The sequence below is a fragment of the Balaenoptera physalus genome, assembly GCF_965194825.1.
Source record: "Balaenoptera physalus genome assembly, chromosome: 11".
Taxonomy (NCBI): Eukaryota; Metazoa; Chordata; class Mammalia; order Artiodactyla; family Balaenopteridae; genus Balaenoptera; species Balaenoptera physalus.
In genome coordinates, this window is record NC_138896.1 from 112,143,855 (window position 1) to 112,161,057 (window position 17,203).

The window sequence follows — 17,203 nt, forward strand, 5'->3', positions numbered from 1 at the left end:
GATGGGAAGCGAGACTTCTTTGTAGCGCTGATTTGCCTTTCCAGGTTGCTTGGTTGGCGAAAAAGGGCGTATGCGTTTATTCCTGAATATATTCAGGAAGAAACGCATACGCCCTTTTTGGCCAAGGGCATCTTTGTCAACGTTTTGCTGCTTTTCATGTGCTTTAAAGGCGATTCGAATCTACCTCCTGAAATCTGTTTCCTGCAATTCTGCCTTGCTTTCAAATCCTCTTCGTTGCCTTCCCTCAATATATTTGTGGACGAGAGTTATCATTTATAACTCTGCAGGTTTGTGAATTGCAGTGCCCCTGAGCTCCATTTTTCAACTCGCTTTTTTGGGAGCTGGCCGCAAAAGCGCAGGAGTGCCTCCGGCCCTATTCTGGTTCCGGGCGTCAGGCTGAGCCTGTGGTGAATTCTTCTTCCTAATGGGAAAATAGAGTGACCTGTGCCTGTCCCAACACCTAGAGCTATTCTCTCATTGGCTCCCCCTTTTCCCCTTCATCCTCAGGACAAATTGCCAGCTGTATGGAACAGGAGGTTAAAGGTGCTGATGCTCCAAGGATGGAGAGTGCTAGTAAAGCGGCTGGAATGGCGAACCCGAGCACAAGGAGATGAGAAATGAGGTGCGTTTTAGAAACCTTTCCCGATCACACGGTGTACCACCTTCTGGGTTTCTCATGCATGTTTTCGATGTAGGAAGATGCCCTTGAACCTGGAGATTTGGGACCCATGGGATGGGTAACAGGCAGTATTACTTTAAAGGCTCTGCGTTTGCTCCCCCAACCTCACCAAACCTCTCAGCCCCGAGAGTGTCCACCCTTCTGTCTCATCCAGGTGTGGGTCTAGATATGGTCAATCCAGGTTGCATCACAGCCCCTGAAAGAATTTTGTAAGAATTTCTCTCTCTTTCACTGCCTTTGTTTCACGGGTTTTTAAAAGTAATTTATTTTTATAATGGGGTTTAGCTTCTTTTCACGGCTGTGTTTATGCCGCTTTACACCCACTTGACTCACTTCCAGAGAGATATCAATACATAGGTTTGAAGATTCTTACTAGTCAGATATATTCTTGTGCGGTGAATAGGGGGTGTTGAGTCCAGTTCACTGAGCAAGGAGTAGGTCTTTCTATTACATATTGGGTTTATGGAACGGTATCTGAGCTAATTTGAAACCCTTGTTTTATGCATCACCCCACCTCACCTTTCCCTTTAAGCAGCCATAGTGTGTTTTCTAAACGTGTGACTCTGTTCTGTTTTGTAATTCAGTTCAAGTGTAGCGGTTTTTACATTCCCTCTATAAGTGATAGCTTATGATAAGTGTCTTTTTCTGTGTGACTTATTTCACTTAGAATCGTCGTACCTAAATCCACTCATCATCCTGCTACTAGCCTTTTGACATTGATTTCATGGCTGAGTGATACTCCATTGTACATAAGGACCACCACTTCTTTATCCATTTTTCTCTTTCCTGGCATATTTAAGGTGTCATGAAGTGGAGGTTCTTGTCAACAGAGCAGCCCTAAACTTTGGGGCGCCTGTGTCTTGCTGATTTTTAGTTTTCCCAATTTATACGCCCATGAGTGGAAGTGCCCTATGCGCTCTAAGCTGTGTTTTTTCGGTGTTTCAGGACACACTGTACACTTCTCCAGAGTGGCTGTTGGCAATTTACATCCCGCCCATCAGCGTAGCAAGGCTCCCATTTCTCCATGGCCTGTCCTGCATTTCTGGTTTTTACACATTTTTCAGCATTGCCCTTTTGACCGATGGGAAGCGAGACTTCTTTGTAGCGCTGATTTGCCTTTCCAGGTTGCTTCGTTGGCCAAAAAGGGCGTATGCGTTTTTTCCTGAATATATTCAGGAAGAAACGCATACGCCCTTTTTGGCCAAGGGCATCATTGTCGACGTTTTGCCGCTTTTCATGTGCTTTAAAGGCGATTCGAATCTACCTCCTGAAATCTGTTTCCTGCAATTCTGCCTTGCTTTCAAATCCTCTTCGTTGCCTTCCCTCAATATATTTGTGGACGAGAGTTATCATTTATAACTCTGCAGGTTTGTGAATTGCAGTGCCCCTGAGCTCCATTTTTCAACTCGCTTTTTTGGGAGCTGGCCGCAAAAGCGCAGGAGTGCCTCCGGCCCTATTCTGGTTCCGGGCGTCAGGCTGAGCCTGTGGTGAATTCTTCTTCCTGATGGGAAAATAGAGTGACCTGTGCCTGTCCCAACACCTAGAGCTATTCTCTCATTGGCTCCCCCTCTTCCCCTTCATCCTCAGGACAAATTGCCAGCTGTATGGAACAGGAGGTTAAAGGTGCTGATGCTCCAAGGATGGAGAGTGCTAGTAAAGCGGCTGGAATGGCGAACCCGAGCACAAGGAGATGAGAAATGAGGTGCGTTTTAGAAACCTTTCCCGATCACACGGTGTACCACCTTCTGGGTTTCTCATGCATGTTTTCGATGTAGGAAGATGCCCTTGAACCTGGAGATTTGGGACCCATGGGATGGGTAACAGGCAGTATTACTTTAAAGGCTCTGCGTTTGCTCCCCCAACCTCACCAAACCTCTCAGCCCCGAGAGTGTCCACCCTTCTGTCTCATCCAGCTGTGGGTCTAGAGATGGTCAATCCAGGTTGCATCACAGCCCCTGAAAGAATTTTGTAAGAATTTCTCTCTCTTTCACTGCCTTTGTTTCACGGGTTTTTAAAAGTAATTTATTTTTATAATGGGGTTTAGCTTCTTTTCACGGCTGTGTTTATGCCGCTTTACACCCACTTGACTCACTTCCAGAGAGATATCAATACATAGGTTTGAAGATTCTTACTAGTCAGATATATTCTTGTGCGGTGAATAGGGGGTGTTGAGTCCAGTTCACTGAGCAAGGAGTAGGTCTTTCTATTACATATTGGGTTTATGGAACGGTATCTGAGCTAATTTGAAACCCTTGTTTTATGCATCACCCCACCTCACCTTTCCCTTTAAGCAGCCATAGTGTGTTTTCTAAACGTGTGACTCTGTTCTGTTTTGTAATTCAGTTCAAGTGTAGCGGTTTTTACAGTCCCTCTATAAGTGATAGCTTATGATAAGTGTCTTTTTCTGTGTGACTTATTTCACTTAGAATCGTCGTACCTAAATCCACTCATCATCCTGCTACTAGCCTTTTGACATTGATTTCATGGCTGAGTGATACTCCATTGTACATAAGGATCACCACTTCTTTATCCATTTTTCTCTTTCCTGGCATATTTAAGGTGTCATGAAGTGGAGGTTCTTGTCAACAGAGCAGCCCTAAACTTTGGGGCGCCTGTGTCTTTCTGATTTTTAGTTTTCCCAATTTATACGCCCATGAGTGGAAGTGCCCTATGCGCTCTAAGCTGTGTTTTTTCGGTGTTTCAGGACACACTGTACACTTCTCCGGAGTGGCTGTTGGCAATTTACATCCCGCCCATCAGCGTAGCAAGGCTCCCATTTCTCCACGGCCTGTCCTGCATTTCTGGTTTTTACACTTTTTTCAGCATGGCCCTTTTGACCGATGGGAAGCGAGACTTCTTTGTAGCGCTGATTTGCCTTTCCAGGTTGCTTGGTTGGCCAAAAAGGGCGTATGCGTTTTTTCCTGAATATATTCAGGAAAAAACGCATACGCCCTTTTTGGCCAAGGGCATCATTGTCGACGTTTTGCCGCTTTTCATGTGCTTTAAAGGCGATTCGAATCTACCTCCTGAAATCTGTTTCCTGCAATTCTGCCTTGCTTTCAAATCCTCTTCGTTGCCTTCCCTCAATATATTTGTGGCCGAGAGTTATCATTTATAACTCTGCAGGTTTGTGAATTGCAGTGCCCCTGAGCTCCATTTTTCAACTCGCTTTTTTGGGAGCTGGCCGCAAAAGCGCAGGAGTGCCTCAGGCCCTATTCTGGTTCCGGGCGGCAGGCCGAGCCTGTGGTTAATTCTTCTTCCTGATGGCAAAATAGAGTGACCTGTGCCTGTCCCAACACCTAGAGCTAGTCTCTCATTGGCTCCCCCTCTTCCCGTTCATCCTCAGGACAAATTGCAAGCTGTACGGAACAGGAGGTTAAAGGTGCTGATGCTCCAAGGAGGGAGAGTGCTAGTAAAGCGGCTGGAATGGCGAACCCGAGCACAAGGAGATGAGAAATGAGGTGCGTTTTAGAAACCTTTCCCGATCACACGGTGTACCACCTTCTGGGTTTCTCATGCATGTTTTCGATGTAGGAAGATGCCCTTGAACCTGGAGATTTGGGACCCATGGGATGGGTAACAGGCAGTATTACTTTAAAGGCTCTGCGTTTGCTCCCCCAACCTCACCAAACCTCTCAGCCCCGAGAGTGTCCACCCTTCTGTCTCATCCAGCTGTGGGTCTAGATATGGTCAATCCAGGTTGCATCACAGCCCCTGAAAGAATTTTGTAAGAATTTCTCTCTCTTTCACTGCCTTTGTTTCACGGGTTTTTAAAAGAAATTTATTTTTATAATGGGGTTTAGCTTCTTTTCACGGCTGTGTTTATGCCGCTTTACACCCACTTGACTCACTTCCAGAGAGATATCAATACATAGGTTTGAAGATTCTTACTAGTCAGATATATTCTTGTGCGGTGAATAGGGGGTGTTGAGTCCAGTTCACTGAGCAAGGAGTAGGTCTTTCTATTACATATTGGGTTTATGGAACGGTATCTGAGCTAATTTGAAACCCTTGTTTTATGCATCACCCCACCTCACCTTTCCCTTTAAGCAGCCATAGTGTGTTTTCTAAACGTGTGACTCTGTTCTGTTTTGTAATTCAGTTCAAGTGTAGCGGTTTTTACATTCCCTCTATAAGTGATAGCTTATGATAAGTGTCTTTTTCTGTATGACTTATTTCACTTAGAATCGTCGTACCTAAATCCACTCATCATCCTGCTACTAGCCTTTTGACATTGATTTCATGGCTGAGTGATACTCCATTGTACATAAGGACCACCACTTCTTTATCCATTTTTCTCTTTCCTGGCATATTTAAGGTGTCATGAAGTGGAGGTTCTTGTCAACAGAGCAGCCCTAAACTTTGGGGCGCCTGTGTCTTGCTGATTTTTAGTTTTCCCAATTTATACGCCCATGAGTGGAAGTGCCCTATGCGCTCTAAGCTGTGTTTTTTCGGTGTTTCAGGACACACTGTACACTTCTCCAGAGTGGCTGTTGGCAATTTACATCCCGCCCATCAGCGTAGCAAGGCTCCCATTTCTCCATGGCCTGTCCTGCATTTCTGGTTTTTACACATTTTTCAGCATTGCCCTTTTGACCGATGGGAAGCGAGACTTCTTTGTAGCGCTGATTTGCCTTTCCAGGTTGCTTCGTTGGCCAAAAAGGGCGTATGCGTTTTTTCCTGAATATATTCAGGAAAAAACGCATACGCCCTTTTTGGCCAAGGGCATCATTGTCGACGTTTTGCCGCTTTTCATGAGCTTTAAAGGCGATTCGAATCTACCTCCTGAAATCTGTTTCCTGCAATTCTGCCTTGCTTTCAAATCCTCTTCCTTGCCTTCCCTCAATATATTTGTGGACGAGAGTTATCATTTATAACTCTGCAGGTTTGTGAATTGCAGTGCCCCTGAGCTCCATTTTTCAACTCGCTTTTTTGGGAGCTGGCCGCAAAAGCGCAGGAGTGCCTCCGGCCCTATTCTGGTTCCGGGCGTCAGGCTGAGCCTGTGGTGAATTCTTCTTCCTGATGGGAAAATAGAGTGACCTGTGCCTGTCCCAACACCTAGAGCTATTCTCTCATTGGCTCCCCCTCTTCCCCTTCATCCTCAGGACAAATTGCCAGCTGTATGGAACAGGAGGTTAAAGGTGCTGATGCTCCAAGGATGGAGAGTGCTAGTAAAGCGGCTGGAATGGCGAACCCGAGCACAAGGAGATGAGAAATGAGGTGCGTTTTAGAAACCTTTCCCGATCACACGGTGTACCACCTTCTGGGTTTCTCATGCATGTTTTCGATGTAGGAAGATGCCCTTGAACCTGGAGATTTGGGACCCATGGGATGGGTAACAGGCAGTATTACTTTAAAGGCTCTGCGTTTGCTCCCCCAACCTCACCAAACCTCTCAGCCCCGAGAGTGTCCACCCTTCTGTCTCATCCAGCTGTGGGTCTAGATATGGTCAATCCAGGTTGCATCACAGCCCCTGAAAGAATTTTGTAAGAATTTCTCTCTCTTTCACTGCCTTTGTTTCACGGGTTTTTAAAAGTAATTTATTTTTATAATGGGGTTTAGCTTCTTTTCACGGCTGTGTTTATGCCGCTTTACACCCACTTGACTCACTTCCAGAGAGATATCAATACATAGGTTTGAAGATTCTTACTAGTCAGATATATTCTTGTGCGGTGAATAGGGGGTGTTGATTCCAGTTCACTGAGCAAGGAGTAGGTCTTTCTATTACATATTGGGTTTATGGAACGGTATCTGAGCTAATTTGAAACCCTTGTTTTATGCATCACCCCACCTCACCTTTCCCTTTAAGCAGCCATAGTGTGTTTTCTAAACGTGTGACTCTGTTCTGTTTTGTAATTCAGTTCAAGTGTAGCGGTTTTTACATTCCCTCTATAAGTGATAGCTTATGATAAGTGTCTTTTTCTGTGTGACTTATTTCACTTAGAATCGTCGTACCTAAATCCACTCATCATCCTGCTACTAGCCTTTTGACATTGATTTCATGGCTGAGTGATACTCCATTGTACATAAGGATCACCACTTCTTTATCCATTTTTCTCTTTCCTGGCATATTTAAGGTGTCATGAAGTGGAGGTTCTTGTCAACAGAGCAGCCCTAAACTTTGGGGCGCCTGTGTCTTGCTGATTTTTAGTTTTCCCAATTTATACGCCCATGAGTGGAAGTGCCCTATGCGCTCTAAGCTGTGTTTTTTCGGTGTTTCAGGACACACTGTACACTTCTCCAGAGTGGCTGTTGGCAATTTACATCCCGCCCATCAGCGTAGCAAGGCTCCCATTTCTCCATGGCCTGTCCTGCATTTCTGGTTTTTACACATTTTTCAGCATTGCCCTTTTGACCAATGGGAAGCGAGACTTCTTTGTAGCGCTGATTTGCCTTTCCAGGTTGCTTCGTTGGCCAAAAAGGGCGTATGCGTTTTTTCCTGAATATATTCAGGAAGAAACGCATACGCCCTTTTTGGCCAAGGGCATCATTGTCGACGTTTTGCCGCTTTTCATGTGCTTTAAAAGCGATTCGAATCTACCTCCTGAAATCTGTTTCCTGCAATTCTGCCTTGCTTTCAAATCCTCTTCCTTGCCTTCCCTCAATATATTTGTGGACGAGAGTTATCATTTATAACTCTGCAGGTTTGTGAATTGCAGTGCCCCTGAGCTCCATTTTTCAACTCGCTTTTTTGGGAGCTGGCCGCAAAAGCGCAGGAGTGCCTCAGGCCCTATTCTGGTTCCGGGCGGCAGGCCGAGCCTGTGGTTAATTCTTCTTCCTGATGGGAAAATAGAGTGACCTGTGCCTGTCCCAACACCTAGAGCTAGTCTCTCATTGGCTCCCCCTCTTCCCGTTTATCCTCAGGACAAATTGCAAGTTGTACGGAACAGGAGGTTAAAGGTGCTGATGCTCCAAGAAGGGAGAGTTCTAGTAAAGCGGCTGGAATGGCGAACCCGAGCACAAGGAGATGAGAAATGAGGTGCGTTTTAGAAACCTTTCCCGATCACACGGTGTACCACCTTCTGGGTTTCTCATGCATGTTTTCGATGTAGGAAGATGCCCTTGAACCTGGAGATTTGGGACCCATGGGATGGGTAACAGGCAGTATTACTCTAAAGGCTCTGCGTTTGCTCCCCCAACCTCACCAAACCTATCAGCCCCGAGAGTGTCCACCCTTCTGTCTCATCCAGCTGTGGGTCTAGATATGGTCAATCCAGGTTGCATCACAGCCCCTGAAAGAATTTTGTAAGAATTTCTCTCTCTTTCACTGTCTTTGTTTCACGGGTTTTTAAAAGTAATTTATTTTTATAATGGGGTTTAGCTGCTTTTCACGGCTGTGTTTATGCCGCTTTACACCCACTTGACTCACTTCCAGAGAGATATCAATACATAGGTTTGAAGATTCTTACTAGTCAGATATATTCTTGTGCGGTGAATAGGGGGTGTTGAGTCCAGTTCACTGAGCAAGGAGTTGGTCTTTCTATTACATATTGGGTTTATGGAACGGTATCTGAGCTAATTTGAAACCCTTGTTTTATGCATCACCCCACCTCACCTTTCCCTTTAAGCAGCCATAGTGTGTTTTCTAAACGTGTGACTCTGTTCTGTTTTGTAATTCAGTTCAAGTGTAGCGGTTTTTACATTCCCTCTTTAAGTGATAGCTTATGATAAGTGTCTTTTTCTGTGTGACTTATTTCACTCAGAATCGTCGTACCTAAATCCGCTCATCATGCTGCTACTAGCCTTATGACATTGATTTCTTGGCTGAGTGATATTCCATTGTACAGAAGGACTACCACTTGTTTATCCATTTTTCTCTTTCCTGGGATATTTAAGGTGTCATGAAGTGGAGGTTCTCGGCAACAGAACAGCCCTAAACTTTGGGGTGCCTGTGTCTTGCTGATTTTTAGTTTTCCCAATTTATACGCCCATGAGTGGAAGTGCCCTATGCGCTCTAAGCTGCGTTTTTTCGGTGTTTCTGGACACACTGTACACTTCTCCAGAGTGGCTGTTGGCAATTTACATCCCGCCCATCAGCGTAGCAAGGCTCCCATTTCTCCATGGCCTGTCCTGCATTTCTGGTTTTTACACATTTTTCAGCATTGCCCTTTTGACCGATGGGAAGCGAGACTTCTTTGTAGCGCTGATTTGCCTTTCCAGGTTGCTTCGTTGGCCAAAAAGGGCGTATGCGTTTTTTCCTGAATATATTCAGGAAGAAACGCATACGCCCTTTTTGGCCAAGGGCATCATTGTCGACGTTTTGCCGCTTTTCATGTGCTTTAAAGGCGATTCGAATCTACCTCCTGAAATCTGTTTCCTGCAATTCTGCCTTGCTTTCAAATCCTCTTCCTTGCCTTCCCTCAATATATTAGTGGACGAGAGTTATCATTTATAACTCTGCAGGTTTGTGAATTGCAGTGCCCCTGAGCTCCATTTTTCAACTCGCTTTTTTGGGAGCTGGCCGCAAAAGCGCAGGAGTGCCTCAGGCCCTATTCTGGTTGCGGGCGGCAGGCTGAGCCTGTGGTTAATTCTTCTTCCTGATGGGAAAATAGAGTGACCTGTGCCTGTCCCAACACCTAGAGCTAGTCTCTCATTGGCTCCCCCTCTTCCCGTTCATCGTCAGGACAAATTGCAAGCTGTACGGAACAGGATGTTAAAGGTGCTGATGCTCCAAGGAGGGAGAGTGCTAGTAAAGCGGCTGGAATGGCGAACCCGAGCACAAGGAGATGAGAAATGAGGTGCGTTTTAGAAACCTTTCCCGATCACACGGTGTACCACCTTCTGGGTTTCTCATGCATGTTTTCGATGTAGGAAGATGCCCTTGAACCTGGAGATTTGGCACCCATGGGATGGGTAACAGGCAGTATTACTTTAAAGGCTCTGCGTTTGCTCCCCCAACCTCACCAAACCTCTCAGCCCCTAGAGTGTCCACCCTTCTGTCTCATCCAGCTGTGGGTCTAGATATGGTCAATCCAGGTTGCATCACAGCCCCTGAAAGAATTTTGTAAGAATTTCTCTCTCTTTCACTGTCTTTGTTTCACGGGTTTTTAAAAGTAATTTATTTTTATAATGGGGTTTAGCTGCTTTTCACGGCTGTGTTTATGCCGCTTTACACCCACTTGACTCACTTCCAGAGAGATATCAATACATAGGTTTGAAGATTCTTACTAGTCAGATATATTCTTGTGCGGTGAATAGGGGGTGTTGAGTCCAGTTCACTGAGCAAGGAGTAGGTCTTTCTATTACATATTGGGTTTATGGAACGGTATCTGAGCTAATTTGAAACCCTTGTTTTATGCATCACCCCACCTCACCTTTCCCTTTAAGCAGCCATAGTGTGTTTTCTAAAAGTTTGACTCTGTTCTGTTTTGTAATTCAGTTCAAGTGTAGCTGTTTTTACATTCCCTCTATAAGTGATAGCTTATGATAAGTGTCTTTTCCTGTGTGACTTATTTCACTTAGAATCGTCGTACCTAAATCCACTCATCATGCTGCTACTAGCCTTATGACATTGATTTTATGGCTGAGTGATATTCCATTGTACATAAGGACCACCACTTCGTTATCCATTTTTCTCTTTCCTGGGATATTTAAGGTGTCATGAAGTGGAGGTTCTTGTCAACAGAGCAGCCCTAAACTTTGGGGTGCCTGTGTCTTGCTGATTTTTAGTTTTCCCAATTTATACGCCCATGAGTGGAAGTGCCCTATGCGCTCTAAGCTGTGTTTTTTCGGTGTTTCAGGACACACCGTACACTTCGCCAGAGTGGCTGTTGGCAATTTACATCCCGCCCATCAGCGTAGCAAGGCTCCCATTTACCCATGGCCTGTCCTGCATTTCTGGTTTTTACACTTTTTTCAGCATTGCCCTTTTGACCAATGGGAAGCGAGACTTCTTTGTAGCGCTGATGTGCCTTTCCAGGTTGCTTCGTTGGCCAAAAAGGGCGTATGCGTTTTTTCCTGAATATATTCAGGAAGAAACGCATACGCCCTTTTTGGCCAAGGGCATCATTGTCGACGTTTTGCCGCTTTTCATGTGCTTTAAAGGCGATTCGAATCTACCTCCTGAAATCTGTTTCCTGCAATTCTGCCTTGCTTTCAAATCCTCTTCCTTGCCTTCCCTCAATATATTTGTGGACGAGAGTTATCATTTATAACTCTGCAGGTTTGTGAATTGCAGTGCCCCTGAGCTCCATTTTTCAACTCGCTTTTTTGGGAGCTGGCCGCAAAAGCGCAGGAGTGCCTCAGGCCCTATTCTGGTTCCGGGCGGCAGGCCGAGCCTGTGGTTAATTCTTCTTCCTGATGGGAAAATAGAGTGACCTGTGCCTGTCCCAACACCTAGAGCTAGTCTCTCATTGGCTCCCCCTCTTCCCGTTTATCCTCAGGACAAATTGCAAGTTGTACGGAACAGGAGGTTAAAGGTGATGATGCTCCAAGAAGGGAGAGTTGTAGTAAAGCGGCTGGAATGGCGAAGCCGAGCACAAGGAGATGAGAAATGAGGTGCGTTTTAGAAACCTTTCCCGATCACACGGTGTACCACCTTCTGGGTTTCTCATGCATGTTTTCGATGTAGGAAGATGCCCTTGAACCTGGAGATTTGGGACCCATGGGATGGGTAACAGGCAGTATTACTCTAAAGGCTCTGCGTTTGCTCCCCCAACCTCACCAAACCTATCAGCCCCGAGAGTGTCCACCCTTCTGTCTCATCCAGCTGTGGGTCTAGATATGGTCAATCCAGGTTGCATCACAGCCCCTGAAAGAATTTTGTAAGCATTTCTCTCTCTTTCACTGTCTTTGTTTCACGGGTTTTTAAAAGTAATTTATTTTTATAATGGGGTTTAGCTGCTTTTCACGGCTGTGTTTATGCCGCTTTACACCCACTTGACTCACTTCCAGAGAGATATCAATACATAGGTTTGAAGATTCTTACTAGTCAGATATATTCTTGTGCGGTGAATAGGGGGTGTTGAGTCCAGTTCACTGAGCAAGGAGTTGGTCTTTCTATTACATATTGGGTTTATGGAACGGTATCTGAGCTAATTTGAAACCCTTGTTTTATGCATCACCCCACCTCACCTTTCCCTTTAAGCAGCCATAGTGTGTTTTCTAAACGTGTGACTCTGTTCTGTTTTGTAATTCAGTTCAAGTGTAGCGGTTTTCACATTCCCTCTTTAAGTGATAGCTTATGATAAGTGTCTTTTTCTGTGTGACTTATTTCACTCAGAATCGTCGTACCTAAATCCGCTCATCATGCTGCTACTAGCCTTATGACATTGATTTCTTGGCTGAGTGATATTCCATTGTACAGAAGGACTACCACTTGTTTATCCATTTTTCTCTTTCCTGGGATATTTAAGGTGTCATGAAGTGGAGGTTCTCGGCAACAGAACAGCCCTAAACTTTGGGGTGCCTGTGTCTTGCTGATTTTTAGTTTTCCCAATTTATACGCCCATGAGTGGAAGTGCCCTATGCGCTCTAAGCTCTGTTTTTTCGGTGTTTCAGGACACACGGTACACTTCTCCAGAGTGGCTGTTGGCAATTTACATCCCGCCCATCAGCGTAGCAAGGCTCCCATTTCTCCACGGCCTGTCCTGCATTTCTGGTTTTTACACTTTTTTCAGCATGGCCCTTTTGACCGATGGGAAGCGAGACTTCTTTGTAGCGCTGATTTGCCTTTCCAGGTTGCTTGGTTGGCCAAAAAGGGCGTATGCGTTTTTTCCTGAATATATTCAGGAAAAAACGCATACGCCCTTTTTGGCCAAGGGCATCATTGTCGACGTTTTGCCGCTTTTCATGTGCTTTAAAGGCGATTCGAATCTACCTCCTGAAATCTGTTTCCTGCAATTCTGCCTTGCTTTCAAATCCTCTTCCTTGCCTTCCCTCAATATATTTGTGGACGAGAGTTATCATTTATAACTCTGCAGGTTTGTGAATTGCAGTGCCCCTGAGCTCCATTTTTCAACTCGCTTTTTTGGGAGCTGGCCGCAAAACCGCAGGAGTGCCTCCGGCCCTATTCTGGTTCCGGGCGTCAGGCTGAGCCTGTGGTGAATTCTTCTTCCTGATGGGAAAATAGAGTGACCTGTGCCTGTCCCAACACCTAGAGCTATTCTCTCATTGGCTCTCCCTCTTCCCCTTCATCCTCAGGACAAATTGCCAGCTGTATGGAACAGGAGGTTAAAGGTGCTGATGCTCCAAGGATGGAGAGTGCTAGTAAAGCGGCTGGAATGGCGAACCCGAGCACAAGGAGATGAGAAATGAGGTGCGTTTTAGAAACCTTTCCCGATCACACGGTGTACCACCTTCTGGGTTTCTCATGCATGTTTTCGATGTAGGAAGATGCCCTTGAACCTGGAGATTTGGGACCCATGGGATGGGTAACAGGCAGTATTACTTTAAAGGCTCTGCGTTTGCTCCCCCAACCTCACCAAACCTCTCAGCCCCGAGAGTGTCCACCCTTCTGTCTCATCCAGCTGTGGGTCTAGATATGGTCAATCCAGGTTGCATCACAGCCCCTGAAAGAATTTTGTAAGAATTTCTCTCTCTTTCACTGCCTTTGTTTCACGGGTTTTTAAAAGTAATTTATTTTTATAATGGGGTTTAGCTTCTTTTCACGGCTGTGTTTATGCCGCTTTACACCCACTTGACTCACTTCCAGAGAGATATCAATACATAGGTTTGAAGATTCTTACTAGTCAGATATATTCTTGTGCGGTGAATAGGGGGTGTTGAGTCCAGTTCACTGAGCAAGGAGTAGGTCTTTCTATTACATATTGGGTTTATGGAACGGTATCTGAGCTAATTTGAAACCCTTGTTTTATGCATCACCCCACCTCACCTTTCCCTTTAAGCAGCCATAGTGTGTTTTCTAAACGTGTGACTCTGTTCTGTTTTGTAATTCAGTTCAAGTGTAGCGGTTTTTACATTCCCTCTGTAAGTGATAGCTTATGATAAGTGTCTTTTTCTGTGTGACTTATTTCACTTAGAATCGTCGTACCTAAATCCACTCATCATGCTGCTACTAGCCTTATGACATTGATTTCTTGGCTGAGTGATATTCCATTGTACAGAAGGACTACCACTTGTTTATCCATTTTTCTCTTTCCTGGGATATTTAAGGTGTCATGAAGTGGAGGTTCTCGGCAACAGAACAGCCCTAAACTTTGGGGTGCCTGTGTCTTGCTGATTTTTAGTTTTCCCAATTTATACGCCCATGAGTGGAAGTGCCCTATGCGCTCTAAGCTCTGTTTTTTCGGTGTTTCAGGACACACGGTACACTTCTCCAGAGTGGCTGTTGGCAATTTACATCCCGCCCATCAGCGTAGCAAGGCTCCCATTTCTCCACGGCCTGTCCTGCATTTCTGGTTTTTACACTTTTTTCAGCATGGCCCTTTTGACCGATGGGAAGCGAGACTTCTTTGTAGCGCTGATTTGCCTTTCCAGGTTGCTTGGTTGGCCAAAAAGGGCGTATGCGTTTTTTCCTGAATATATTCAGGAAAAAACGCATACGCCCTTTTTGGCCAAGGGCATCATTGTCGACGTTTTGCCGCTTTTCATGTGCTTTAAAGGCGATTCGAATCTACCTCCTGAAATCTGTTTCCTGCAATTCTGCCTTGCTTTCAAATCCTCTTCGTTGCCTTCCCTCAATATATTTGTGGCCGAGAGTTATCATTTATAACTCTGCAGGATTGTGAATTGCAGTGCCCCTGAGCTCCATTTTTCAACTCGCCCTTTAGGGAGCTGGCCGCAAAAGCGCAGGAGTGCCTCAGGCCCTATTCTGGTTCCGGGCGGCAGGCCGAGCCTGTGGTTAATTCTTCTTCCTGATGGGAAAATAGAGTGACCTGTGCCTGTCCCAATACCTAGAGCTATTCTCTCATTGGCTCCCCCTCTTCCCCTTCATCCTCAGGACAAATTGCCAGCTGTATGGAACAGGAGGTTAAAGGTGCTGATGCTCCAAGGATGGAGAGTGCTAGTAAAGCGGCTGGAATGGCGAACCCGAGCACAAGGAGATGAGAAATGAGGTGCGTTTTAGAAACCTTTCCCGATCACACGGTGTACCACCTTCTGGGTTTCTCATGCATGTTTTCGATGTAGGAAGATGCCCTTGAACCTGGAGATTTGGGACCCATGGGATGGGTAACAGGCAGTATTACTTTAAAGGCTCTGCGTTTGCTCCCCCAACCTCACCAAACCTCTCAGCCCCGAGAGTGTCCACCCTTCTGTCTCATCCAGCTGTGGGTCTAGATATGGTCAATCCAGGTTGCATCACAGCCCCTGAAAGAATTTTGTAAGAATTTCTCTCTCTTTCACTGCCTTTGTTTCACGGGTTTTTAAAAGTAATTTATTTTTATAATGGGGTTTAGCTTCTTTTCACGGCTGTGTTTATGCCGCTTTACACCCACTTGACTCACTTCCAGAGAGATATCAATACATAGGTTTGAAGATTCTTACTAGTCAGATATATTCTTGTGCGGTGAATAGGGGGTGTTGAGTCCAGTTCACTGAGCAAGGAGTAGGTCTTTCTATTACATATTGGGTTTATGGAACGGTATCTGAGCTAATTTGAAACCCTTGTTTTATGCATCACCCCACCTCACCTTTCCCTTTAAGCAGCCATAGTGTGTTTTCTAAACGTGTGACTCTGTTCTGTTTTGTAATTCAGTTCAAGTGTAGCGGTTTTTACATTCCCTCTATAAGTGATAGCTTATGATAAGTGTCTTTTTCTGTGTGACTTATTTCACTTAGAATCGTCGTACCTAAATCCACTCATCATCCTGCTACTAGCCTTTTGACATTGATTTCATGGCTGAGTGATACTCCATTGTACATAAGGACCACCACTTCTTTATCCATTTTTCTCTTTCCTGGCATATTTAAGGTGTCATGAAGTGGAGGTTCTTGTCAACAGAGCAGCCCTAAACTTTGGGGCGCCTGTGTCTTGCTGATTTTTAGTTTTCCCAATTTATACGCCCATGAGTGGAAGTGCCCTATGCGCTCTAAGCTGTGTTTTTTCGGTGTTTCAGGACACACTGTACACTTCTCCAGAGTGGCTGTTGGCAATTTACATCCCGCCCATCAGCGTAGCAAGGCTCCCATTTCTCCATGGCCTGTCCTGCATTTCTGGTTTTTACACATTTTTCAGCATTGCCCTTTTGACCGATGGGAAGCGAGACTTCTTTGTAGCGCTGATTTGCCTTTCCAGGTTGCTTGGTTGGCCAAAAAGGGCGTATGCGTTTTTTCCTGAATATATTCAGGAAAAAACGCATACGCCCTTTTTGGCCAAGGGCATCATTGTCGACGTTTTGCCGCTTTTCATGTGCTTTAAAGGCGATTCGAATCTACCTCCTGAAATCTGTTTCCTGCAATTCTGCCTTGCTTTCAAATCCTCTTCCTTGCCTTCCCTCAATATATTTGTGGACGAGAGTTATCATTTATAACTCTGCAGGTTTGTGAATTGCAGTGCCCCTGAGCTCCATTTTTCAACTCGCTTTTTTGGGAGCTGGCCGCAAAACCGCAGGAGTGCCTCCGGCCCTATTCTGGTTCCGGGCGTCAGGCTGAGCCTGTGGTGAATTCTTCTTCCTGATGGGAAAATAGAGTGACCTGTGCCTGTCCCAACACCTAGAGCTATTCTCTCATTGGCTCTCCCTCTTCCCCTTCATCCTCAGGACAAATTGCCAGCTGTATGGAACAGGAGGTTAAAGGTGCTGATGCTCCAAGGATGGAGAGTGCTAGTAAAGCGGCTGGAATGGCGAACCCGAGCACAAGGAGATGAGAAATGAGGTGCGTTTTAGAAACCTTTCCCGATCACACGGTGTACCACCTTCTGGGTTTCTCATGCATGTTTTCGATGTAGGAAGATGCCCTTGAACCTGGAGATTTGGGACCCATGGGATGGGTAACAGGCAGTATTACTTTAAAGGCTCTGCGTTTGCTCCCCCAACCTCACCAAACCTCTCAGCCCCGAGAGTGTCCACCCTTCTGTCTCATCCAGCTGTGGGTCTAGATATGGTCAATCCAGGTTGCATCACAGCCCCTGAAAGAATTTTGTAAGAATTTCTCTCTCTTTCACTGCCTTTGTTTCACGGGTTTTTAAAAGTAATTTATTTTTATAATGGGGTTTAGCTTCTTTTCACGGCTGTGTTTATGCCGCTTTACACCCACTTGACTCACTTCCAGAGAGATATCAATACATAGGTTTGAAGATTCTTACTAGTCAGATATATTCTTGTGCGGTGAATAGGGGGTGTTGAGTCCAGTTCACTGAGCAAGGAGTAGGTCTTTCTATTACATATTGGGTTTATGGAACGGTATCTGAGCTAATTTGAAACCCTTGTTTTATGCATCACCCCACCTCACCTTTCCCTTTAAGCAGCCATAGTGTGTTTTCTAAACGTGTGACTCTGTTCTGTTTTGTAATTCAGTTCAAGTGTAGCGGTTTTTACATTCCCTCTGTAAGTGATAGCTTATGATAAGTGTCTTTTTCTGTGTGACTTATTTCACTTAGAATCGTCGTACCTAAATCCACTCATC